Raw genomic sequence first — 27,495 nt, 5'->3', positions numbered from 1 at the left:
TTAGTGTGCAAAGAACTGGAGAAAACCCCCAACTCCTGGCTTCTTCCCTGGGCGGGAAAGAGTTGAAGTATGTGTCCGGTATTCTGGCTTTTGGGAGTACTGCCTAAAGGGCTAGTTATTGTCTCACCTGACTCAGTGCACTGACAGGACCCTGCGTACTCTAGATGCCTGCATCCCTCTGAGAGCATGAGAGCTGGGAGGCTTGCTGCTGCCCCAAAGGACCCACAGTTCAGACAAAGGCAGCGTTGATAGGGCTTGGCAGCTTCTCCCTTGGGGAGAGGAAGAGTGGAGCATGCACTTAGTGTTCTAGCGTCTTGGGGGAGGAGGTTTTTGAAGGTTTTCTCTCTTGCCCACCTCAGCACTGGTGAGACCCACCGTACTCTAGATGCCTGAGGGCTGCTGAGAACAAAAAGGATTTGGACTGCTTACAGCAGCTCCAGAGAACCTGCAGTACTATAGACAGACACCAGAGGGAGAAAGAGATTATACGCTCCTGAAAAAAGAAACTAGCAAAACTTCTCTAGCTAGGAATTTACACATGTTAAGTCCAGAGAAGACGCTTCCAAAGTAAAGGCTCCTGGAGTCTCTAGCTAGGCTGACTGGTAAAGGTGTTTCCCTGTACAAAGCCAGTGTGTATAGACGGGGAGAGGTGACTATTTCTTCAAACGTATAGATCCTGCCACAAAGCAACAAGGCACAGGAAGAAATCTGGTACAACCAAAGGAACAAAGTAGATCTCCAGAAAGGACACTAAAGAAAAGGAGGTATGTGAATTACCTGACAATTCAAAATAATCATCATAAAGATGCTCAACAAGCTCAGGAAAATGATACGTGAACAAAATGAGAATATCAGCAGAGAGAAAATATGGAGAAATTGGAGCTGAAGAATACAATAACTGATGGAAAATTTCACTAGAGGGATTCAACATCAGATTTGACCAAGCAGAAGAAAGAATCAGTGAACTCAAAGACAGGTCATTTGAAATTACCTAGTCAGAAGAACAGAAAGGAAAAAAAAGAATGAAGAATAAGGAAAGCTTGAGGCACCAATGGGAGGGACACCATCAAGTGAACCAGTGTATGTGCTATAAGAGTTTCAGGAGGAGAGGAGAGAAAGAAAAAGCTTATTTGAGAAAATAATGGCCAAAAACTTCTAAAACCTGGGAAAGGAAAATGGATATCCGGATTCAAGAAGCCAGATAGGCCCCAATTTAAATGAACCAACCCAATATCAGGGAGAGTTAATATTGTTAAAATGTCATACCTACCCAGTGCCACTTAGAGATTTAATCACAATCCCTATGAAAATCCCAACTGCTTTTTTTGAAGAAACAGAACAATCCTAAAACCCATATAGAACTGCGAAGAATCCCAAATAGCCAAAACAGTCTTGAGAAAGAACAACAAAGCTGGAGGCCTCATACTTCCTGGCTTCAAAGTATATTACAGAGTTACAGTAATCGAAACAGGATGGTACTGGCATGAAGACAGACCTACAGACCAGTGGAAGCGAACAGAGAACCCAGAAGGAAGCCCACACCTATGCGGTCATGGGCACCAAGGTTACACCATGGGAGAAAGGTCATTCTGCTTCACAAATGGTGCCAGAGAAACTGGCTGCCTGCCTGCAAACAAATGAAATTGGACATCATACACCACAAAGATCAACTCAAAGTGGATTAAAAACTGAAACATGCAATCTAAAATTCCTAGAAGAAAACACAGGAAGCTTCCTGACATTGGTCTTTGCAGTGATTTTGTGGATCTAACACTAAAAGCACAGACAACAAAAACAGAAATAGACAAATAGGACTGCATCAGACTGGAATATCCTTTACACAGCAAAGGAAACCATCAACAGTGAAAAGGTAGCTTATGGAATGGGAGAAAGTATTTGCAAATTATTTCTCTGATAAAGTGTTAATATCTGTAATACACAGGAATTCCTATAACTCAGTAACAACCAATCAGAAATAAGCCAATTTAAAAATGGGCAAAGGACTAGAATAGGCATTTCTAAAAAAGAAGACCTAGAGATAGCCAACAGGTATATGAACAGGTGCTCAGCATCACTCATCATCAGGGAAATGCAAATCAAAACCACAGTGAGGTCATTTCACATCTACTAGGATGCTCACTAACACAAAAACAGGAAAAAAAATAGTAAGTGTTGATAAGGATATGAAGAAATTGAAACGATTGTGTGTTGTTGGTGGGAATGTAAAATGGTACATCCCCTATGGAAACTAGTGTGGTATGTCCTCAAAAAATTAAAAATAGGGGTGCTTGGCCAGCTCAGTCAGTGGAGCGTGTGACTCTTGATCTCAGGGTTGTAAGTTCCAACCCCACATTAGGTGTAGAGATCACTTAAAAACATCTTGGGGCGCCTGGGTGGTTTAGTTGGTTGAGCATCCGACTCTTGATCTCAGCTCAGGTCTTGATCTCAGGGTTGTGAGTTCAAGCCCCACACTGGGCTCCACACTGGGTGTGGGGGTGGGGGTGGGAGAGGTAAATAAATAAAATCCTTTTTAAACATTAAAAAGTAAAACTACCATACAATCTAGTAATCCTTTCTGAGTATTTGTCAATTGAAAACAGGATCTTGAAGAGCTATTTGTACTCATTCATTGCATTATTGTTCACAGTAGCCAAGATATAAAAGCAACCTAAATGTGTATCCATGGATGAATGGCTAAAGGAAATGTCTGTCCACACAATGGAGCATTAGTCAGGATTTTAAAAGAAAGAGATCCCGTCATGCTACAACATGGGTGAACTTGAAAACATTATGCTAGCAAGATAAGCCTATCACAGAAAGACAAACACCGTGTGATTCCACTTACTGCACTTACAGAGAAGCAGGAAATAGAATGGTGGTTGCCAGGGGTTAGGGGAGGCGGAAACAGGGAGCTGCCATACAATGGGTGTGAAATTTCTGTCACCCAAGAAGCAAAAGTTCTCAAGATCTGCTGTATAACAGTGCATAGCTAGTTAGCAGTAGAGTACCATACACTGTAAGATTTGTTCATAGGGTAGATTTCATGTAATGTGTTTTTTTTAACACAACAAAAAAGAGCTAGTGATTTATTGTCTCTTTTCCTTCTGCCAAGGTGGACATGTAGAAATAAGTCTCTATTTTGAGCTACTGAAGTTTGAGTTTGTTCCAACAGCATAACCTAGCATGTCCTGACTGATAAAATCATGAGAACCAAACGGATGATGAGGGTGGAGAAAAGGAACAGATTTGAAAGATAATGGGGAGGGGCGCCTGGGTAGCTCAGTCGTTAAGCGTCTGCCTTCGGCTGGGGGTGTGATTCCCGGGGTCTTGGGATCGAGCCCCACATCAGGCTCCTCCGCTGGAAGCCTGCTTCTTCCTCTCCCACTCCCCCTGCTTGTGTGCCCTCTCTCGCTGCCTGTCTCTCTGTCAAATAAATAATTAAAATCTTAAAAAAAAAAAAAAAAGGTAATGGGGAGATAGGATTAGAAGGAGATATTCTGACTGTAAGGGTGGGGAGAAGTCCAGATGACTGACTTCTCTGGCTTGGGCCACTAAGTGGGTGATGATGCTATTCACATACAATTGCAAATAGAATAGAAAAAGAGAGGCGCCTGGGTGGCTCAGTTAGTTAAGCGTCCAACACTTGATTTCGGCTCAGGTTGTGATCTCGAGGTCATGAGATTCCGTCCCATGTTGGGTTCTACACTGGGCATGGAGCCTGCTTAGGATTCTCTCCCTCTCCCTCTGCCTCTTCCTTCCTCTCTCTTAAAGAATAGAAAGGGATTGCAGGAGAGAAGAAGGTCAGTTGATTCTGTTTTAGACATGTAGAGTTTTGAGGATGGAGGTGTCCAGTATGTGTATGTTTTGCTAATGCCTGCCACATAGTAGGTGCTCAGTAATTACTTAGAAAGTGACTAGGGTTGGGAACATGAGGCGAGGTCTAGGCTAGAGGAAAATTTTGTAGTTAAGAGTAAGAAGCATTGGGGCACCTGGGTGGCACAGCGGTTAAGCGTCTGCCTTCGGCTCAGGGCATGATCCCGGCCTTATGGGATCGAGCCCCACATCAGGCTCCTCTGCTGTGAGCCTGCTTCTTCCTCTCCCACTCCCCCTGCTTGTGTTCCCTCTCTCGCTGGCTGTCTCTATCTCTGTCAAATAAATTAATAAAATCTTTAAAAAAAAAAAAAGAGTAAGAAGCATTGAAAGAAGGGAGCCCTGGGGACAGGGAATGCAGCTGGGAGCACAGACAGCGTGCAGCAGGGCATCTAAGAAGTAGGTCACAGGAGTTAGTGCTGATAGCATTTTGATTTAGAATCTCATCAAATTCATAGATGAGTTTGGGGAAATTATTATCATTAAAGTGAGTCCTGATAAGTTCAAAGTATGTATGTCCATTTATTCAGATTTTTTTATGTCCCTCAGTAACGTTTTCCAGTAAAGAGAATGCATCATAAGGCATTTTCAGTAACAGTGCTTCAGAACTTGACCCTCCCTGCAGATGAGAGCATCCACGTTCTGGACACTTTCCACCATCAGGGTAAGGTCTGCAGCGTTTGGCCCACCGTGGAAAATAAAGTGAAAACTGTCTCTTGGGAACCTGATTCAGGTCCAGCAGGTTGGGAAGTTCTCGCCCTGTCCTTCAGAGGGCGGGGAGAGCTAACTTAGGTGTAAGCTGGTCCCTCCTTATGGAGGCGCTATAGAGAGTCACCACTAGGTGGCACTGATACTCCATGAGGAACGGTTTTCCTGTTAAGCATTTCAGAAGTATGTCAGTCAGCAAGACAGTGTCTCATAAACACAATTCTTTTAGGCTTAGTATGAAAGCAAACCACCACGTGCATTCAGAATTTAATATCAGAGATATCAGTGTTTTTAGAACCTGGGTTTTTGCCTTTTTCATTTAAACGAATTCTCCTCTGACATTGTTTCTTTTCAGCTAGATGGCTAAACCAACCGTTAATCCTTGAGGATTGCTAATGTTTGAGAAATGAGCCACAAACTGATTTTTGGCCTGTGTGAGACTAAGGGCATCTGTTTCCTCATTGCAGTGTCTTTGCCAGTAATCTAAACTCCGGTTAGATTTCCAGGAACTTGCCACTCTGAGATGAGGCATTTATATTAATGCATTATCTAGAGGCGGGCTTGAATGCCTGGAATCATTCTTCTAAAATCCCTGAAGAGGATAAGATACTGTATCTTTGATGAAATGGGGAGAGAGTCTTTGTTTCATTGATATGATGGAATGCTTTTGTCAAGGCCCTCAGCGCCCTCTGTGTTTGCAGATAAAGAATTCATCAGTTTGTTTTCAGCATGGTGCTTTTAGGAATGAATCGGATGTGTTTGGTATGGGACTGTGGAGTGTTAGATAAAAGGAGATTTGAAAGCGATGCTTCTGGAATATTTATTCTGAGGGTCAGAATTTCCCTGTTGAGTCTTTCTCTACTTTTCCAGAATCATAGCTTTTCTTAATAAATTCAGAGGTTTGTACGTAGAGCTTTACAGAAAGGTAGCCAGAACTACAAGGTGGAGGTTTAAGGCTATTCATGAAGTAGGTGCTAAGGGAGGGAGACCCATCAGGTGGTGAGACTTCAGTCCCAAGAACTGTGAAGGACACCTGGCTTGGTGTTCCTTAGTGAAACCAAGAGGGTGAGTGTGGCTGTACAACCACACGTCTTTTCCCAGTGTCATTTGGACTTGTTTTCCTGTGCCTTTCTCACCCTTCTTTCCTGTGTTTCTCATTTCTCTTCTCTACTCCTATTTTTCTACCGTTTCCAGGCCCCATCCTATCCTTTGTAGCATTCAATGTTATTGACTCTACAGCAGTGAAATATAACCAAAATTCACATCTGCAATGAACCAGTTTGTTGCTAAAAAACAGGCATCTGCAGCAGCCTACCGTAGCCGGAAGGCTGCGTGAAGAGAATGTGAATGAGCCTGGACCAGCTGTCAGTGCCAGGGCGGCTCCAGCTGTGACAGCGGACGCTTGGCACTTATTAGCAGCACTCTAATTTGAGGCCCAGCCAGTCAGCTGACTCCTGTGCTGAACACAGGCGTTTACATTTATCTAGATATGAATGAGGCTTGATCCTCTTGTTCCCACTTTATTCAGGGAGGATCTTTATTCAGGAAGTTATGTTGACAAGAACCGAATGTTTGGGTAACAAAAGGATTTTTTAAGTCCCAGAATGAGCGCTCATTCACTGGGTGGAAGTCCATGCTTCATAATGTAAGTCCACAAAAGAAGTGGGGTGGGGTGGGAATTCCCTCCGGGCGATTTGGCCTGCCCCGGCTCACAAGGTGAGTCACTTCCTTCAGAACTGGAGGGTTCTGGAGGGTTCTGGCAGAATAGCTTAAGACTGCAGTCTGCATAGTATGCAGGCATGTTGGGTAGGTGCCTCTCAGGGCTCTCAGCTCCCAGCGTGCCCCCCAACCACCCTAAAAAGTGGCCTCTGGTGTGTGGAGTGGAGTGACAGTATTTACCCAATGGTGAAAACCCGGAGGGAGGCCTCCCCACCTCAGACACAGTCAGAGTAGATCCCAGGCAACATCCCTGTGAGCCGCCCTCGTCTGGCAGTGTGGCCATGAGGTTTCAGGATCTAACTCTATTTTTAACTTAGTATTTTTGTCATTTTCCAGTTTTTAAAATTCTTCATAGCAAACAGCACAGTGAATGTGTTCATCATAGGCTTCTTGAGCCTTGGAAGATTTTGGTTGATAACTACACTTCGTTACTTAACATCTTCACATGTCTAACACTACGATTAGAGAACCTGGTTCTTTCTCTGTGTGCGTGTATATATATGTGTGTGTTCTCAAGAATAAAAACAACAAAAGCCAAATATTGCTTACCCCTCTTCCTATTCTGCCTTCCCAATAAAGCCACATAAATACCATATCTGCTGTTGTTTGCAGCACTTATTTAAATGGAAGTAGATACCCACCCAAGGGGAGGAAAAGTAAAATACATACATGGGGGGGCTCTTGGCAGGCTCAGTTAGTAGAGCTTACAACTCTTGATCTTGGGGTCGTAAGTTCAAGCCCCATGTCGGGTGTAGAGATTTCTCAAAAATACAAAATCTTTGAAAGTACATATACACAGGACTCCTGGGTGGCTCAGTTGGTTAGGTGTCTGCCTTCGGTTCAGGTCATGATCCCTGGGATCATGTCCTGCGTCAGGCTCCCTGCTCCACTTCTTCCTCTGCCTCTCCTCCCACTCATTCTCTCGATCCCTCTCTCTCACAAATAAATAAGTAAAATCTTTAAATATATATATACACACACGTATGTATACATAAGTATACATGTACAGGTTAAATGAAAAAGCTAATTTGAATAAAACAGTTATTTTTGTTTCCCCTTAGTCCTACAGGAGTAGTTTTTATTCCTATATTTCATCTTCTCTGTCCCCCAATACTGGGCACTGAGTAGTGAAAACAACTGCCTCTCTTTCCTGGCCTGCCTTTGAGGAGGCTGAGAGGATGGTGAGCAGGCACGGGCCTTGCTGCGGGGCGGCCTCCAGCCGGCCGGTGCAGCCCTCACACTTCTCCCCTGGAAACTCAGGTCGGCGCTGCCTCTCCAGCTGGCAAAGGAGTGCATTTCAGAGCCCAGGCTGTCCAGACAGGCTGAGCTGTTGGTGTGGACTTGGGTATTCGCCGTATTTCCTTGATTCCTTGTCCCCCAGAGAACATTCCGGTGCTTCTTTTCTCACCCAGGGAAGCTGCTCTAGATGGTTAAAATGTTGCCACCTTCCAGGAGACAAATCACAGAACTTCCTGTTCAGAATGAAGAGGCTTTTGTGTTCTCCCCGTCAGCAGTGCTTGGAACGGCCATTTGTGCTGGGCTTTATTAGTGAGTTCTGAGTTTTGCGGGTTCTTTCAAAGATTGCTGTGTAAGAAGCATTTGCTGACATGCTGCGCTAGACCCAGCACTGAGCTGGGCGCCGTGAAGCTGCAGAGAGCAAGGTGCCTGCGGCCAGTGCCTGCGCGGCAGCTCAGAAGACAGTCTGGCGTCACGGTGAAGACAAGGGATTTTGATGTTAAACCGGCTCATGCTTTCCTTCCAGCTCTTCCACTTCTTGGCTTTGTGATGTAGGGTAAATACATCTCCTCCTTGAGCCACAGTTTTGAAACCTATAAAATGAAAACAGTTGCACCTACCTCACAGATCTCTGGTGAAAAGTCAGTGGCGTGTCACTTGTGTCTCGTAAAGTGGGGGCGGAGGAGGGAACAGTCTAATGTAGGGGAAGCGCTTGCCGTGCCAGGCACGTCTCAGGTCAGGAAAAAGTAGCTGCCACACAGGGAAGGCAGAGACCGATGCCAGCAGCGCGTGCAGGTGAGGCATTCCTGGAAAGGGGGACCTTCTCCCAGATTTCTAAAATCTCCCACAAGAGTGTAGAATTCCCCTGAGGTGGGCGGATGTAAAGTCCCATCAGGGACCAAAACATGACTCCTCACATACCTTAGCTTTTCAGATCATGTACTTAGAAAACTCTTTTCTTAACTAGTCTGCCACAATGGAAAGGGGATAGATTTTTTTATTTTTTATTTATTTTTTTTTTTTTTTAAGATTTTATTTATTTATTTGACAGAGATAGAGACAGCCAGCGAGAGAGGGAACACAAGCAGGGGGAGCGAGAGAGGGAACACAAGGAGGGGGAGCGGGAGAGGAAGAAGCAGGCTCATAGCGGAGGAGCCTGATGTGGGGCTCGATCCCATAACGCCAGGATCACACCCTGAGCTGAAGGCAGACGCTTAACCGCTGTGCCACCCAGGCGCCCCGGGGATAGATTTTTTAAGCTAAATTTTGTGCTGATATGTTCTGTAAGAAATGACTGCTGTCACTTTAGCCCACATTTTTCAAGTTCAGAGAAGGACCCATGCTGCCCTGGGGAGAGCTGTGTCCTAATGAAGGCTACCTGTGGGTCTGCCCTGCGAGTCTCAGTTGCTTGGTCCGCAGCACTGCTGTGTCCCTTCTTTTGGATTTCTCATTGGTTTTTTTTTTTTTTTTTTAATCCCTTTCTCAAGGATTGGCATCTCAGGGAATAATATTTCAAGAGATGAGTATAGGAAGGACCTAGAAAAACGATAATACATTTTGCTAGAGAACTCAGTATTAGTTACAAAGTGAAGATAAAAATCCATGGTTTGTCTCCGTGACTCATGGGTTACGTTTTTTCTCTTCTTGGGAAGGTGCTGGTCTTTGAGTCTTGACCACCCCACCCACCCCCAGTGCAGCAGGCAGCCCTGGAGGCCGGGGCTGCTCAACTTTCACTGTCCTTCTGGTGAAAGGACATACCTCCTTGTCTCTCTTTTGTCTTTTGGGTTTCTACTAAGATACGTTGTCTATGGTATGTAAAGAGCCTGTGAATTTTTAACAGACTTGGATGGGCACGTTATTAAAACTGAAACTCTGACCCTGTCGCATGGTTTTTGTGGCCACGGTGAGCCATTGCTTATCAGACTCACCACAGCCTAGCCCTGTTCACAAACCATAAGGGGATCATAAGCTTTGAGTGCCTGTCCTTCTGGAAACCACACATTATTTGTTTAGTGCCTTCGTATGTTTTGTTAAAATAACTTAATGGTTTTTTTGTGTGTGCCTGGCCTCATTAAAGGAGAGATGCATTTTGATCCAAAGTCTTTAGAAATGTCACGTTAAAAACCCCTCAAGAATTGACATCTACAAAATATCTTTTTGTAGTCATTTGCCTTCTTTTTGTCTGTTCACTAATTGTGTGACCAGGTGTCAGCAGTTTAATTTAATTCGTTTTACTGGTTCTCATTGCAATGTCCTTGGAGGAGTGTGTGCGTGCATCACACGTGCATGTGTGTGCATCATGTGTGCGTGTGGTATGCACATATGCACGTGTGTGTTGGAGCGCAGAGCCTTCGTGTCCCCTCTGCGTTCTCAGCACAGAGCACTGCAGGGCTTCCACCCTTGCAGGTAGACGAGAAATTGTTGCTATGGTAATAACACAGGCATGAAAACACCCCATCTCCCTGTGGGTGTCTGTGTCAGGGAGGAGGAATGTGGGCAAGGGAAACAGGAGCAAAGAGGAATGCTTAAAGCACAGAGCGGAGCCGTCGCAGGGTAGAATTTCTGGTGCGTACTGTTGGATTCAAGGTCATTTTCCTATTGCTGTGTAGTGCGTGAGCAGTGTAAATGGCGTTTTACCATCAGTGTCCTCCCTGACTTTGAAACAAGCATACAGAGAATGAGGAGGGCCTCTTTCACCTCTCCAGTCCCCAGAGGCTGCATGGCCCTCTCCCAGACCACGATTAGAAATGCATGTCTGTATCTGTGGGCCAGTTTACCGTTCTAAGTGGGATTAACTGCCCAGACCCAAAACCCATTGCCCTTCGTCTCCACGGTAACAGGCTAAGGAGCCAGTCCTGCCATCTCTTGAAACGGAATGGCAACTGTGTGCTCTGTATCTGCACCACATACCAATGCTCCTTGAGGAAACGGGCTCAGAATGACCTTGATGACTAGGATCAGTGCTGACAAACATAAGTCCAGTCTGCTGAGGTCAGGGTAAGAAGCATGGCCACAGTTCTGGTGCCATTCTATCAGAAAGTCAGAGTAAAAGCTGTCAGAGTCCTGTGAGGTGGGGGTTTAGTACCTTAAATAGGGAGGTGTTGAGGGGCCTGTCTGTGGAGCTCTTACCAGTAGCCTCTTTTAGGGACTTTCTGCTCCTTGTCTGCTCAGTCACAGCTAGCAGGGGACATCAGGAGTCAAATCCAGGACTACCTTACTTGGTGTTAATGTGGTTTTAAGTGTGATTTGGGTAGGGTTGGCTGGTTTGAAGAGTCCTTATGTTTTGGAGATACAAACTGAAATGCTTACCAATGAAATGATACATCATCTGGGATTTGCTTTAAAATTACACTGGGCAAAAGAGGATGGGAGAGTAAGAGGGTATACAAAAAGCTGATTGGCCCTGAGTTGATAATTATGAAACCTGAGGGTTGGGTATGTGGGGACCCATCACTCATGTTTATTGCTTACCTTTTTATATATTTAAATTTTTTCTTAGGAAAAAGTTTATTTTTAAAACACCATCTGAAAAAAACCTAGTTTCACTTAACTTTTCTATATCTGTGTTCTTACCTACTTTATTGTTTGAAGGCATCTCAGTTTTGGGAACTGCAAAGACCCGTACTCAGATGTCCAGTTTTGTGGCATGGTCACCTTTTTAAGAGATGAGGGAAATTTGTTGCATAATAGGGAAATGTCAGGAGCTCTTTGTGGGAAGATGAAAGTGTGGGTCATCTTGGAGGGGGGAAGGCTTCGTGTGTGTGTGTGTGTGTGTGTGTGTGTGTGTGTGTGTGGTTTCTCTATTTGTATAAGATTCTTTTGTAGGAGTGGTCGTGACTTGGTGTTTTCCAGCTTCCCTGAGAAAAAGGACTGCAGCTACCCAGAAGGGATCCAAGATAGATCACTAAACTATACTGTAACCAGTGAAACAGGTTTTGGGAACCTGGGGCCCTGTGCCGAAGCCCTGCTGGGGGCTTTTGGACAGCTATGGATAGTCTCCTTTCTCTGGAATGACTTCCAACATATGGTGCAGCTTCAAGGCCAGAGAAGAGACCAGATGACCTTTCGAGTGTCTGTCCAATCCAGAGTCCCTGGTTTTCAGTACTGAGGGTTTTCAAACTGGTATTGGTATTTGCTTTCCAAAGAGAAATAAGCTAATCTGAGTTTCTCAGATCAAATCCCTATAGCCGCATAAGCACTTTTCAGTTTTATTTTCCATCAGAAATTCATATGAGAAAAGCGTTTTAAGTTCCCTGTACCTGAGAAGCTGATTGAGATTCTAGCCCAAAGAGAATGATGTAGACACAATTTTTTCTTCTCTTGTCTTTGACTACAGTTTGTCCTTTCCCCTTCCTCTCCCCTCTTCAGTGAGAATTTCCTGCTCCAAACATCTCCAGTTGCTACAATCCTCTTAGCTTCCAGATCCTCTCACCTCCCATAAAAGTCTCCTCTTTTCTCCCAAGGCCGGTACCCACTCTGACCTCCCCTTAGCTCTCCCAGAATGGACCTTCTCTCCAGGCAGACCCCATCCCCTGAGCCCTCTGTCACCATGGCCCTGTGTGCTGTGCAGTGCTTCCTTCTCCCCTGCCTTCTTCTTTGGACTCATTCCTTCCTAAAACTTTTGCCTTGCTGTCTTAGCTGCTCCCTCAGAATAGGCTTGTGCCAACACAGGCTGGTTGACTTTGATTGAAATTTGGTCATTAATTTAGCAGATTTTTATTGAGTATTGCTATGCCTGAAGAAATACAAAATAGGCAGTGACAGCCCTACCCTGAGAGGTCAAGGGAGGCCACCTCCCTATGCAGATGGCTAAATAGTGAGATGGTGATGGGAGCTGCTGGAGGGAGCCAGAGGTGGGAGGGGATAGTCACTGTGATTGGGCACAGTCTGGAAACACTTTGTGAAGGAGCTGGATCTTGGCCTGACAGAGTCCTAACGGGACCTGATGGGTGCCGGTAGATCCGTATTCCTGGCCAGGGAGTGACGCAGACAGAGCTGTTGAGGGGTCAGCCAGTAGCCGTGTGTGACGGAACAGGAGGAAAGTAGACTAGAAGGATGGATGGACTTCAGTTCAAAAAGGGCTTTACAAAGCAAAGGCCTGACTCTTACTCTGGACACCCCAGGGAGCTGGTACCAAGCCTGATGTAGGGAGGGTGGATCTTGTAGAGCCACAAAAGAGGGCATGGGTGGTGGGGAGAGATTAGATACGGGGGGTAGGGGGGCTGGAACATCTGGTCATTTCTGGTGACCTAGCAACTCAAGACCTGGAGATACACAGTGTTCTTGTGGTCCTTGGTTAACAAAACTTCCAGTCCCAAAGCCCATTTGTGCAGTGCTGTGGACGTTTGCTAGCACTCTCTTAAGCTTCTCCAGAAGGCTTCGGTGGAAGTGAATTGGCCTGAAGAAACACCAGTCAGAATTCTGAGGGCTGGCTGGGGGCCGGAGGGGAGAGGTGGCTGCATTCAAGAGCAGCGGTAGAGGCAGACGGTCCAGGGTTAGCAGTAGATCCCGGGCATACGTGTGCAGGAGGCCGGCTCTCCCTGCAGCATACCCCTCTGTTGGTAGAGGGGATGCTGAGGTGGAGGGGTCCACAGTGCTGGTTAAAGGAGAACCGGACATTTCACCCCTCATTTAGTGCTTGTTACTTTGCTCCAGTTCCGTCGCCAGTGGTTTTTTTTTTTTTTTTAATCTTTGAATGCTTTAAATATGGAAGAAACCATGTAACCATCACAAGTTTTTCCCCACCCATTTAAAAAAGGCTTGTTTTCCAGCTGAAAGCATGTTGGATAAGCTTAATTTCTCTCACTCAGATAAGCTTAATTTCCCTAACTCCGATGTGCATACAGAGAATTGCCTAATTCTCCTTTTGCAACATGTTTTCCCAGCTGCTGGGAGGCCTGTTTTTTTGGGGGTTTTTTGTTTGTTTGTTTTTTGGGGTTTTTTTTTTTTTCTTCTGTGAGCCTCCTGACAGAAATGCAAACAATTTAAGGCCCCCTGTACCAACTGCAGTTTATTACCCCAGGGACTTGGATATTGGTGTGTTTTCCCAGGAATGTATTTATCTGGAGTCGGTGGCGACTCCCCCATCCCTCTGAGGCTTTCGGGGGACAGGGATCGGGCTGGGCTGGGCTTCACCAACAGCTGCAGCCCCTCCTTTGAGCAAGGTCACCTCCCTGCCCAGCTCCAGTCCCACAGATTCGTTGGGCAAGGAAATGAAGCCGTTCCTGGGATGTGATCTGATTGGAACCGTGTTTTCTGGGGCACCTCTGCTTAGGTCTTCCAGCAGAACACAGACGGCCTTTTTATACCTTGTTTTGTAAAAAGTGCCTTTCCACCAAAATAAGGTTTGACACTGTTCATAAATAAACACATCCCTTTGCAGGCAAGGCGAGGAAGGAATGCATCTGGGAGCAGTTTGGCTATGGTTTGCTTTTTCCCTGCTGAATGCCTGGCGTGCACTGTCCATCCAAGGGTGGCTGAGGGGAGAACGCTCTATTCTGTTGCTGCCAAAACCACAACAAATGACAACTTTCCGTTCTGTCATCTCTCTCAGCTCCACTGCTGGGCAAGCAATTCATTTTTCTACCATAAAAGGGCAACGAAGCTTGTGTAGAGCCGTGGTGCCTTCTGCACTGCAGTGAGGAAGCAAAAGACAGCCGGGGAGAGAGCACGGCCGTGCTTTTGCGGAGCACACCTCCCGCTTAGGCCGGGCTGCAGGGTGATGGTAGCAGTCAAGAGCAGAGAGTGGGAGGCGTGCCATCTGATTGGGCAGGGTGAGGTCAGAACAGGCGTGGGTATCCTTGGCATCTCATACTCATCTAGTGGGACACATGAATGTGTGGTTCAAACCCTGTTGGGAGGAACCGCATGGAGCCTGCCCAGGTGGTTCTATTATACTGGCATCTGGTTTTCTCGGTTTATAATTGCAGGTGCTGGATTTATAAGGGGTACCTGGGAGATCATATGACCCTGACACCTTCACTGTACAGATAAAAGGAAGAGGATAAGTGCAAGGTTCATGTAGCTTGAGGAAATCCTCCAATTTCTGTCTTTCAGTTATACTTGGACTCTGAATTCCAGGATAGTTCTCTAATCTGAATATGTCCTCAGTTGTCCGTTAGTATATAGTTTGCCTCAGTTAATGGTGGGCTGTAGAGACCTGGACTAATAGAAATACAGTTCTTAATTGGTGGGATTATGTGTCAGTCAGCCAGGGCCTTCCAGAGAAAGTATTCTTTGTAGTGTTGTTAGCTATAAAATTCATGGACCCTTTAGGTGATTGTAAATAAATGTTGTTCAAAATCAGTATAGGAGTCTAAGAAAGCAAACATTTAGCTATTCTGACAACATTAGAGTGGCTGCAGAATTCCTGCCCCATATAGCCTGGTGAAGAAACCAGAATACCAACTCAGCACACATTGAGCAGGACCCCCATGCCGCAACATGGCCACCTGCACAGACCTCTGCCCTGGGTCTCTGCCTTCTCTTGGAGCGGCCACTGCCCTGGAGAGAGCAGGTTCTCAAACTGAGCCAGGAACTGTGCCCACATCTTTTTGCCTGGCTCCCTTGAAGGTTTTCCTATAAAGAACTAAGATTTGTCGTTTACACTTACCTTAACTCTTTTTTTTTTTCTTTAAGATTTTATTTATTCATTTGAGAGAGCACGTGCAAGAGCAGGGGAAGTTGTGGAGGGAGAGGGACAAGCAGACTCCCCACTGAGTGTGAAGCCCTATGCAGGGCTCTATCCCAGGACCCTGAGATGGAGTGCTTGATCCCAAGACCGTGAGATCATAACCTGAGCTGAAATCAAACGCTTAACCGACTGAGCCACCCAGGCACCCCTACACTTACCTTAACTCTTAATCGTACATCTGCTTTCATAGTGGATGCTGGACCTGAACCAAGCACATTCTTCAGGTAATAAAAACCATGTCCAAGAATCTTGCTGATCTGGAAATTTGGGAGAAAAGCAAGGGTTTTCAAGTTTAAACTTTATTACCCCAATAGTACTGGTGGTCAGAATAGATTCTCAGCTCATTGGCTCGGAATCAAAAGTTAACTCAGAAGTCATTCCTGGAAGAGAATATCACTGAGTAGAGATGGCAGAAACAAGCACAGTATGAATGATTCAATATCACATTCCTAGACCTTGTTGGAAACTGTAAGATGAGCTTAAATCTTACCATTCCAGCAAATAAAGCAATTGGGTAGGCAGTGGTAAAATGGAGCATTTACACAATTCTTTTTTAGCATGACCTGTCTAAATTCTTTTTTTCTCAATAGCAGAAAACTAAATATTTTATTAATCTATTAAAGAGCTAATTGGTATATTTTCCCCTGGTACTTCTCAAGATCTTCCCTGCCCTTGTAATAAACAGAATATCGCCCAAAAGAATTTGTCTCCACCGCCCATCTCACACAGTCTTTCCTTGTAGAAACCTTTGATTTGTTGTCAGTAGCAGCAAGAGAATTCCGTCTTAGAGAACATTTACTCTTATTAAGTGTAATTTTTGTAAGACTAATTTCTCAAGCACATAGCATTTCCTTCTTGGATGGAGCCTCTCCCTCCCCATCCATCACTGTCTACGCATGCCTGGGCGTCCTGGCCATGTGGTGACCAGCTTAGAGACATCAGCCTGCTCACTTCCTAATTTGGTCACAGTATGCTTCAGGCAGCCTTGCCAAACTTAGAAAAACACAAACACAGGGAGTAGCTTTGATATAGCAAAGGGGGATTTCCTCTTATCAAAAGACCTACAGTTCGCCTCTTGCTTCCTCTAAAAAGAGGAAGTGACACTTTGGGAGGTTATAGCTCACCCTGAAGTTCCCTCTTTAAGCCTCCTCCTCCATGCTGGCCTCTTCCCAGTTAGTTCCTGCTCTTCCTTTCTTCAGCTTTCTTAATGTTTCTCGGCATTTGCAGAGTTTAATTTTATTCTTAAGGAATTTTAAGGAGTAAGGAAATTTTCCACTTGAATGTCCATCAACGGGAAACAGGTTAAGTACGTTTTGGTGTAGCTGTACAATGGCATACACCAGGGGATGGCAACCTTTTTCTAGAAAGGGCAAGATAGACGGTTTAGGCTTTTCCAACTACATAGTCTGTGTCGCAGCTACTCCGTCTTGCCGTTGTAGCGCACACGTGACACTAGACGGTGCATGAACAAATGAACGTGGCTGTGATCCAGTAAGATTACGTTTATAAAAACAGGCAGCAGGCCAGATTTGGCCCATGAGCTCCAGTCAGTCAGCCCCTGGCATACACAATAAGATTTAAAAGGATGACATGGATCCAGTAGTGCCAACACGGAGCTGCCCCCAAGATGTTAAGTGAAAAAAGCCAGGTGTAGAACAGTGGGTCCTTATGGTGTGTTTATATTTGGGTCTCAGATGAGCAGAGGAGAGGTGTGCTGACATGTTGGGAAAATCCGTGTGGAAGGGCAGTTTCTTGCACTGGTCCCCGGGAGTAGCTTCAGGGGAGGCCCACGGAGGTGGGGGATGGGGCAGTTGTGCCTGTATTACTTTTTCAGTTCAAAAGATAGTGTATTCATTTTCATCAACCCAGTCAACTCCGAAGTTTTAAAGCAAAAGGATTTTGTTTTGTTGGTTTTAAGGGAACTTGAAAAGAAGGTAGAAATGTGATTTTTTTTAAATTGTGCTTATGTATTTTCAAGCCCATAGCCATTTCTCTTGGATCATTGTGACGGCTGACTTTACCTCCCTCAAAAAGTGTGCATGGCCTCAGATTATAAGTGAGGTGGTGGGGTTTCAGGGCAAGCGGAAAGGGCTAGAACTCGGCAGCTCCGCCTTTCTTCTCACTGGCCTTTCTGCAGGAGCCCCATCTACAGCACGTGCCCAGGAGCTGCTGGACAGTACGCAGCCAGTGAGAAAACCATGGCCCCAAAGTCAGCCCCATGGGGATAAATACAGCTTTCATTAGTTACTATTCAAGACTGCTTCCAGCTGCTTCCTTTTCCCACAGAGACTATTTCTGACTCACAAGTAAGAATGGGTTCTGATTCACCTAAGCATTACGATGACCAGTTTTAAAAATGTCTGCTCTTGGTTGTGAAACTAGCAGATAAAGTTGTTACTTTCCTAGTATGTAAAACAGCTCACTTTTGGTATGAGAGGGACAAATAAAAGCTTTAGTAGCAAATCCTTCTCTGCTTAAAAGACAGTGAAGATAGGAGCAGCTCAGGAGTCACGGATGGCGGTCGGCCTTGCTGTGTGGCCCTTCCCCCACCTACCAAGCAAATACTTCTCAAATAGCTGTTCTAATCCTTTTCCATGTATAATTTGCAGGCTTGTGTGTGGTCATTCAGTTCTTCTACGGAGCTCTTTGCAGGAATGTCGGATATTGTACCTTTTGAAATCCCCCTTGGAGCCATGGTGGTGTGGGGAATTTGCAGAGCTGCGGAAGCAGTTGTAACAACGCAGTCTTGTCTTCCATGAGGGAGGGCCTGGCTGCCAAACCCAGAGCCTGTTCCGCATCACTTGTCTTGACTTTCCTTTAAAAGCATTAAGTGGGAAGGTACCAGTTCTGCTGAACAAGCAGGCATTGCCTTTTATGAGAGAAGTCATTTAAAACATCGAAAATATGTTTGAAAGATACTCGTGTACTTTTCTCTGACCTCAATTTCATACACTAGTAACTCTCCCATGCCAGAGACTTAGCACGACACACTCCCTGCCAGGTGGCCAGAGACATGTATCCACTCCAGAGGAGAGAGTGAGCTTGATTGAGGACACTAGGAAGTTGTGCTTTGCCATACCTATTGCCCTAAAGGGAAGCTGCGCATTTCAAAAAATAGGTTTAAATCTCTCTCTTTCTCTCTCCCTCTTCCTTCCCCCCCCAAACACATATCCTCTCCTCTTCCCCTACCAACACCACCTGCACACCACCACCGCCACACCCCCGCCATTGCTCTCTCCATTACTGCTTTTAACCTTGAAACCTCTGTTGTACACTTATGCATCCATCCTTTTCCTGCTCTTGCATTATTAATGGGCCAGGAGCAATCGAGCCAGAACGCTGACATTACTAATTACTGCTTATAACCGAGAAGTAAGGAGCAGGGAGTAAAGTGGGTCACAAGACAGTGTCATAACAATAAAATACTGCTGTCGGGCAAAATTGCTTGGTGTCTGTACTCTGTCGTTCGGGGTGGAGGTGGGCTTTCACCACAAGCTGACCCGGTAGAGACCCTGCTGGTAGGAGGGGAAATGAATGCTCTTCCCAGGCTCTCGCTGTCTGTACACGGGGTTAGAGAAGGGGATTTGTTTTGTTTCTATCAGTACGTAAAAACCTCCAGAATTCTTATTCTAACCGAACAGGCTTTTGAAAACAGACTCTTTGCCCTGGTGGTGTGAGCCAGAAGGAAACGCAGCAGAGTTGTGGGGAGAGTGCAGAGGGCTGGCTTCGTCCTCTCAGGGCCATGCGCTGTGCGCCCTGTGCCTCCACCAGCCCTTCACCTCCAGGTCTGAGTCTGCTCATCTGTTAAGTCCCCTCCAGCCCAACTCGGTGAGTTAGTACGCTTCCGTGCGCTGTCTATGCTGTGGGGGACCAAGCACATGCACTTACCCGTCTCACAAAATATGGGAAGAAGAGCATCGTCAGAGGAGAAAGGTCCTGAATTTAACTCAGCCCTCAGCTAGCCAAGGCCCTTCCCGCCACCTTTCCTCTGTGGAGTGAGGATAACACCAGCCCCGCTTACTTGGAAGGGTGGTTTGGTGCTGGCAGATGTATGTAGAAGACATGGGTTGACATGCCCGACGTGAGCTGTGGTGGCAGTTTCCTTGTGGTGAGGGCAGCACCTCCTCCTACGGTCTGAGCGGTGTATATTTCAGGGAGAGGAGCATTTCACTGCGCCCCGGCCACTGACAAATCTCAGGCCTTTATTGTGACCTGGGGACCTTAGCCAAAACCCATCTGGCTTCTGAGGAACACTGACTGTGTCTTCTAGAGGAACAGGAATTAGAAAGGGACTTTAAAGATGTGAGTAACATAAAATACAAACTTCCCTGCCCCTTCACATACCACTTTCTTGAACTGTGCATATCTAGATTATTTTACTCGTGTACTGTCATGGAATTACAGTCCTGAAGCTAGATTTCTTAGCGGTGAAAAAGTTGCTTATAGAAAGTACAGGAGGAAAGGAAAACTACTTTGAAATAATATTTTCTATTTGTTTAAAAGCATGAAAGATCATTTTTAGAGGACACATAGCTTAGATTTTTCTTGAAAACAGCTTCATGAAAGAGGAATTATTGATCACTTGATAGTAGAACTGAGAGGAGGTAGATTTCTAGGTGCCCTACCTCCTGGTCTTGAGATGTTTTGTCTTTCTCTTTTCTTCTTTTCCTCCCTTTTTTTTTTGTAATACTACAAATGCGGCCATAGTTGACAGAGTATTGGGGTAAGTCACAGTTCTCAAAACTGAAAGTAAATCCTGTCGCTTTTTCCCACGTGTCACACACCAGCCAGGTGTTTGAAGCGGGCTGTGTGGAAGGGTGGGCATCCCAAGGCGGCACTGCCCTGCGGTGGGCTCTCCAGTGCACGTGCACACTGACAGCCGAGCCCCGCACCGGGAACTGCTGTCTCCTCGCCTTGTCCTCCTGTTCTGCCGCGAAGAATGGAGCCACAGCAGAATCCTACATACCCTGAGCTTTGTAGATCCATTTGATGAAAAAGGCTATTTCCTTTATTCAGTTCTTTGAACTCTTTTTCTCGGTTTCCTCGTTTAATCAACATTCGAGTTCAGAGTCTATTAAATTTTATTTTGAAAAGCACAGTGATCTGTATGGTATTGTTAACCATGGTCATTTAGGGGCTTGTATCATACTTTATCAAAAGCAGCCCTTTTTCGCCTGGGTGGCTCAGTCGTTAAGCGTCTGCCTTTGGCTCAGGTCACCATCTTAGGGGCTCTTGGCATTGAGCCCCACCTTGGGCTCCCTGCTCAGCAGGAAGTCTGCTTCTCCCTCTCCCTCTGCCTGCTGCTCCCCCTACTCGTTATCTCTCTCTCTCTCTCTCTCTCTCAAACAAATAAATAAAATTTCTTTTAAAAGAATGTGAGATAGATAAATTGAGAATTACCCAGTGCTAGAGTCACCGACAAAATTTTACATAACCCATCCCAAAAAAATAAGATTGATCTGTAGGTACTGGTCAGGAAACCTCTCCAGAAAATGCACTATAAGGTAAAAACAGCAAGGTAAAGTATGTGCAGTGTGAGTGTTTGGCCCCTTTTGTATAAATGTGAAGGGTTTATCTGTTAAGTATGTGTATTATTTTTTTCTGGAATGAAAGACTGCCGAAGGAGGCTTAAAACAAGAGGAGTGCACTTTGTCTTCATTTATGCCTGTTGTGTTTCTTAGTAGCGTGTACATGGGTGTCCTTGCTCTCACCAGTAATCTCTGTATCAACAGAGATTAAAACAAAACAAAACACCCAACAACTCCGGGACAGAAAACGGGTTTTAGCCAAACCCCTTCTCCCCCTGACATTCAGTCTGTCTGGAATGAACCAGTCAGTAGCTCCTGCTTCCATTCCTTTGTAGCTTTTGGATACGTATCTGGTATTATATACAGTTTTCACCCTACTTCAATAACTGTCTGCTTTTTATAGCTTTTTACGCTCTTCTCTCTATGTAAAAGAATTGAAAGAAGACGAATCATTGCTGGAAGTGCCCTTCAGTTTTTCACAGTTCTGTGCTTTTAACAGCAGAACGAGAGCCTGGTGTCCTCGCTGCCCAGCAGTAGGAATCCAGGACTTGGAGCAGGAATGTCTTCTGTTAAGAATACTCTCGTGACTCTTCCAGGAAAGCTTGGCAGAGCTTCATGCAGTTTCGATGTTCAAAGTTCCATCTTACTCATTTGAACTGCTTGGCTCCCTCCATCTATTAGACCTAGACTTGTATCAGGGTCCATATTGGTAACCGTGCAGAAGTGAGATTCACGAAGTAGAAACTTTTGATACTAAAATCTGTGTTGTAAGTTTTCTCCGGGAACACAGTCAATACACGGAAAACAGACTTTGCTGATTGGATGTACCCATTCCTCTGATGTTTATTTACTGCTCGAATCACCTCTCTAGTTTCATTTCCAAAAGCTAGTACCTTCCATCAAACATAAATAAACTCATCAGAACAGCTGCTTTTTTCCTCCTGGAAAACCGAAAACAACAGGATGGTAGTATGCTAATTATGGAATGACAGTAAGAATTTTGGGCATAATCTGTGTCATCTAGACAAGTTCTTCATTCTGTTAGTAACTTGGTTTCCTAATCTGTAGAATGGGTAATGGTGATGCCTGCCTGTCTCACTGGGTCGTCTGAGGTTAAAGAAAGGGATGTTTGTAAGGTTCTTAGGTGGCACCTTTAATCTTCAGAAGTTGGATATCTTCCCTCTAAGACACAATAGGTTGGGGTGACCGCAGTCTCTTCAGTGGTTGATTATCAAGGAGAAGGTTATCCCTGGAAGATGACACAAATCGATGTTTTAACAAGAAAATAAAACAGAAGAGAGGATCCCAGGACAACAGAAGCAAAGAACTTTCCCAAGACTGGGAGGGAGGTATTCCTGCCCTGTCGAGACCCAAAGGGGTAAGGACCAGGGAGAGTTAAAACTAAGTGGGGATTATCAGTGGGCAAATGATGTGGAGCCTGAAAACAGTGAAGATGTTTATCAAGGCTCATTTTTCTAAAGGTCAGGATGGCCAGAGATTGTAGCTACATTCTTTCTGCCATGTTTTTACAACGTGTACTTCACTGAATTTTTCACATAGTTTTCTACAAGATCAGTACTTAGAACGCATTATAATGCTATGAATGTAAAGAATTCACATGTTGAAAATGTTTTGCTTTTGTCCAAGCCTTCTTAACATACATATTTAATTACAAGGCGTGAGGATTAATGGGGCTTTGAATATTTAAAGCTCTTTTCCCAAGATTAATTTGATTTAATTACCCCTGAGCTCAGCGTTTCCAGCCTTGGTGACTTGCTGTTTGGATGTGTCTGTGAGAGGAGGGGGCTCAGGCATGCTTCCCTACCCAACAAGCCCCTCCCCGTTCATTTTCAGCTCCTCACTTTGTCCTTTCAGTTGGGGGAAGAAAGGGAAAGGTAGTAGAAGTTGCCTCTACAGAGCTCATCTTAGAGCTTGCTGTATTTTCAGAGTAGCAGTATTTAGTGTGCATCCCTTGGCATCCAGGACAATAAAATAACAGAACAATTTCTATAGCCCTGCTCTTCCAGAGACTTAAAAATCCTGTCTAGCACCCTGGGTCCTTCAACCCTGCTGGCCTGTGTGAGGAGGAGGAATAGGCACAGGCCGCAGCAGAGCTTGACCCCAGACAGGGGCCAGTGGAAGTCCCCTCTCCTGACATGGATCGCAGTTACCCATCTAGTTGTGAAGGCAGAGGAGGCCTGAGAGCCTGTGGGGCAAAGAGAAGGAGGTGTCTGTGTTCAAGGCGACTGTGTTCTTTCCACCTCCAGCTGCCACCCTTGTGTCCACATCTGTGGTGGATGACAATTGTGGGGGGCTTTCCTGGTTCCTGCAGCCCGGGGCCAGTCACTGAAGGCTCACTCTCTTTCTCTGTGGTCTGGCTCCCTGTAAGGGGCAGAGTGTGGAATGAGCAGCCAGGAACGAGGGTGGCGGGCTTGAGTGGATGCACAGGCGTAGCCAGCAGAAGCCGGCTTCCTCCGGTGTGCCACCCACGGCAGCAGGGGTGGGCGCTTGGGCTCAGCCTGAGCAGGTCAACAAAGTGTTGAGTGATGGCCCTTCCCTGCACAGCCTGAGCCTGGGCTTGGGGAGCAGCAGTCTGCCCCAGCAGTAGTTCCACGTTTCCTTCCTGCTACAGGAGAGTACCCTACAAAAGCTAAGGGTGTGCCTTGAGCAGTAGTTGTTTGAGAGCCCATTGGAATGGCTGTTAAGGTATCAGTAGAGGCTGCCCTGTTCCCTCCTCTCGGCAACCAGGGCACAAGCCCCAGGGCCTTGAGCAGACCTGAGAACACTACACAACTCCTGGGGGTGATCTTCGCAGCCACTGACATAAGCCATGCTTTCTTTCCAGAAACCCCAGGGGCATCACACTCCGGGAGTGGTGGCTGGTGCTTCCTGCAGCAGGTCAGGAAGAACGACGACTGGCAGTAGTTTGAGCATCAGGATGGTTTTCTTTATTATTGTTTTTGCTTTTTAATGCACAGGCTCAGCTTAGAAAGCCTAGCTAGTGGAACCCCATGTTCGGCCATCACAAATCAGTGTCACATACTGGCCAGGCTGAATTGCTTTTCTGCCCCCTTCTTCACACGTCACCGTCTGCTTTTATCTAGTCCTTATCTCAGCCACGGCCAGCCTTCTCACTATATGTAACTTGTCATATCATAATGTTACTGTTTTTCCTTAAAAGCTTCCCTTGCCCTGTCCTGTACCCCACATCCCCCCACAATAAATGTACAATTCATTGATTATCTGCTGCTGTGCTAAGCTCTTTAAAAACTATCCCCAGGCTTCATAGTAATTCTGAAAGAGATGTCATTACCCCCTTATTACCAGATGGGGATACTGAGGCTTGTGGGGTGACCCGATCAGGTGGGGGCCGCTGGCGCAGGTGGTGGAAGGATTTACCTGAGGCAGAACAAGAGAGAGAGATGTTTACTGAGCACACTGCAAGGAAGCGGTGGACAGGACAGCGGAGGGTAGGCTGTCTGCCAGGACATGGGGGGGGGGGCTAGAGTTAAGGGGGGACTGAGGAGGTATGGGAACATACGGAATTTCCCTTTTGTGGTACCTATGCCCGTTCACAAGTAGCCCCTGGGTGAGTTAGGGCCTACGGCTATTTCGAGATGGGTCGCCTGATGGGCCTGTTTGCATTCAGCCCGGTGGTTGCTGTGGGCCCTTATGCCTTACTCACGTTTCCATTATTCAAGCCTGGTTGCCTAAAAGTGGCCTCTACCTGGCTCAGAGGTAAGGTACACACCATAGACGGCAGAGCCAAGATTGAGGCCAGCACATCTGTTTAGAAGGTTCTAGTGACAGTTAAGGGTCCAACTCTTGGTTTCGGCTCAGGTCATGATCTCAGAGTCCTGAGATTAAGCCCGGAGTCAGGCTCCACGCTCAGCATGGAGTGCTTAATTAAGACTGTCTCTAATTCTCCCTCTGCCCCTTCCTGCATGCACACTCGCACTTTCTTTCTTTCTCTCTCAAATAAATAAGTAAATCTTTAAAAAATAAAGTTATGATGCCCGGGTGCCTGTGGCCAAGGTTACTTCTCCCAGAGAGCAAGGAGATAACATTGCACCTACCTTGGCCTGGCGAGGAATGTAGGAGGCCCCAGCTGTCCCTCTCATCGCTGTGTGAGAAGAGCAGCTCTCCTTTATGGGGTGCACACAGTTTCTCATTTATCTTTGCGGGGATCCTGCCAGGTACTTGCTTTCCCCATTTTTATTGATGAGGAAGCAGAGGGGGCAGGACTTGCTCAGACTCACACAGATCCTTCTGGTCCCCATCTCCCTCTTCCTGACGTGAGATGCTGTATCTTCAGCTTGTGGTCTCTCGTTTACTTTTTGCCACATGATCGTAATTGCTCCATAAGTACCGTGTCATGCCAAGCTTTTTTTTTTTTTTTTTTTTTTTTTTTCACTTAGCCTGATAGAAACACCTTCTGCGTTCTTAAACTGTTTGTAAACCTGCGTCCGACAGATGTGCTTTGGTTGAATGACATGTGCCCCGAGTCCAGGGTATAAAGTGTTTTCCACTTTTGCTGCTGCAAATAATGCAGTGCAGGGCTTTATACACAAAGCCTCTTCTTTTTTAGAATTATTCCTTAGAATAGACCCCTAGAGTAGAACTCCTGGGTCCAAGAAAATCCATTTTCTTGAGACTTCCAAAAATTCTTTCCAAAAGGGTTGCACATAGTTCTCTTTCCTCCAGTACATGCTGCTTATTTTAAAAGGAAAAGTGTCATAGTCTGTTCTTCAGCTCAGACTGGCTGCCCTTCCAGAGGGACACTGACAGCTGTGAAGGGCTACTTTGTGAAGTAGCTTTGGAGGTGTTTCCAAAGGATTTCAAAACAAAATAGGAAGTTTTAGAGTCCATGTTCGAGCAAAAGCCAGTGTGGGCCAGCCCTGAGGTACAGAATCCACGAACTTTGCAGTTGAGAAAGGGGAAAGCCCGTGCGGTTTGTCCTGGCAGCACAGCACCTCCTGTGCTCTCGGCTGTCCTCTGAGTGGACAGGCATGCTTGCTGTTTAAGTGCGGGCATCTCTTGACTGTCCCTGCCGTGAGGAGAGCAGCTGCTGGGGTGACGAAACAGTGGGAGAAGAACAAAGACAGCTGTGCCCGTGAAGCTGTGTCTTGAGAGCGTGAACATGTTCCCTCAAGGTGGTTGGTGGTGGCACAGGGAGTCTGTCACCTTCCGTCACCTTTGTAACCTTCTTTAGAAGATCCTGCATGCATACTTTGAGGCCACTGCCTTGGCTCTGAACTTGCTTTTGAGTGTGGTCTTTTCCCTTCCCACTCTGGAAGTGTTTCCCATTGGTAAACTCAGAACTGAAGTGTGGCACTTGATTGGACGCCCGGGCCCGTGAATAATGTACTCAAGCAGGCCAGTGGGCTGTCTGTGGCATGTGGGAGTTGTGACCAGTGAGGCTTGGGCCAGCTCACCAGATAAAACTGTCCCAAGTTGAGTTAACGAAATTTGTCGTTGACGTTACCCAAGTAATGTGCACAGAGAAACATTCATGATGTGGTCAGTTGGTAGACTTAGGAAGGAGGAAGACACCCACCCTTGATGCTCAGGGTCCTGTCTGACCCTTGAGGCTTTGAGAAAACCCTTGGAATAAGCTAGAAAGAGATGTGCGCTGGAATAGGGCTAGTGGTTTTCCTCCCAGAAGGGTAGAAGCTGTTGGAGACACGGTGGCAGGCCCTGGAGAGATAGTAAGAATCAAAATCTAAGCTCCTTCTGTGGTCTCAGCCAGAAATGGTGGTGGTTTCAGGACACAGGAGTGGGGGGATCTCAGGTGGAGTTGGAAGGACTAGCTAGTGGGTAGTAGTGTTCTTTAGTGTTACAGGGGAGACTAAGAACAGCTTTGTGGGGAGGCAAGGGGATCCCAGGTCGTGTTTCAGAAATTTGTAGCTAGGTGGAGCTGCAAGCTGGCTGCTTAGGGGAGCCGTCAGAGCCTGGCAATGGCAGGGATGGGGAGGGGGGGATTGCTGACTGATTTTGCCTGGGAGAGTCAGATATCGTGGAGAAGGAACTCCAGGACTGGACCTAGAAGGCTGCTGTAGGGAGGGACAGAGGAGTCGGAGAGGCTCCCAGAAAAGGATGTGGCATATTGAAAGTGTTTCCAAGGGTGGGTGGGGAGGTGACGTGGCTGGGAGGGGGACGGTCCCTGTGGGAAGTCCATCCAAGGTGGGAAACCGGCGCGACGTGATCACATTCAGTGTCTCAGAAGGATATTCTGAGAGCAGTTTGAAGGAGGGACTGGAGGTGAGAAGAGGTTGGAGGCGGGGAGAGCAGTGAGGGCAGCTCGCGGCATGAAGACAGAGTGTGCACCTCGTACAGCCTCACTGCACTGCCGCCCTCATTGCGGGACCATCTGTCACCAGCAGAAAGGCAGACATGGGCGGGCTGGCCTGTGGAGCTGGCGGGGAGCGGCTGGCTTTATCAGAGTGTGATGGGGGCTGGCTCTGGATTCTGTGTGATGTTCTAGCTGTTCCTGGGCCAGTTGTTTTTTGTTTTTTGTTTTTGTTTTTTAAGTAGGCTCCATGCCCAGCATGGAGCTTGAACTCATGACCCTGAGACAAGACCGGAGCTGAGACCAAGAGTCTGACACTTAATGGACTGAGCCACCCAGGCGTCCCCCCGGGCGAGTTCTAAAGGCACTCCTGTGGCTGTTCCCATAAGACCGGGTGTTTTAAATGCACACACAGAAATATGGTCCTTCTCTTGGTGCTTTGCTTTGCTTTT

At 46.3% G+C, this 27,495-nt stretch overlaps 1 protein-coding gene and 1 long non-coding RNA gene across 5 annotated transcripts in view; one reads left to right on the top strand and one right to left on the bottom strand.

Moving 5' to 3' along the window:
- The window catches only part of RNF216 (ring finger protein 216), a 144,738-nt gene that overhangs the window by 63,095 nt on the left and 54,148 nt on the right, over nucleotides 1–27,495 (top strand). The gene's annotated exons all lie outside the window — the stretch shown is intronic.
- LOC148110458 (uncharacterized) lies at nucleotides 19,448–25,997 on the bottom strand. Its single transcript, XR_015726690.1, has 3 exons — nucleotides 24,831–25,997; nucleotides 24,079–24,153; nucleotides 19,448–22,003 (listed from the first exon to the last, which is right to left on the bottom strand). It is a non-coding gene; the product is annotated as an uncharacterized LOC148110458 (long non-coding RNA).

This window comes from Ursus americanus, chromosome 2 (assembly GCF_024610735.1).
Source record: "Ursus americanus isolate L20-20 chromosome 2, mUrsAme1.1.p, whole genome shotgun sequence".
Lineage (NCBI taxonomy): Eukaryota > Metazoa > Chordata > Mammalia > Carnivora > Ursidae > Ursus > Ursus americanus.
This window is presented reverse-complemented; position numbering and strand designations above follow the sequence as displayed.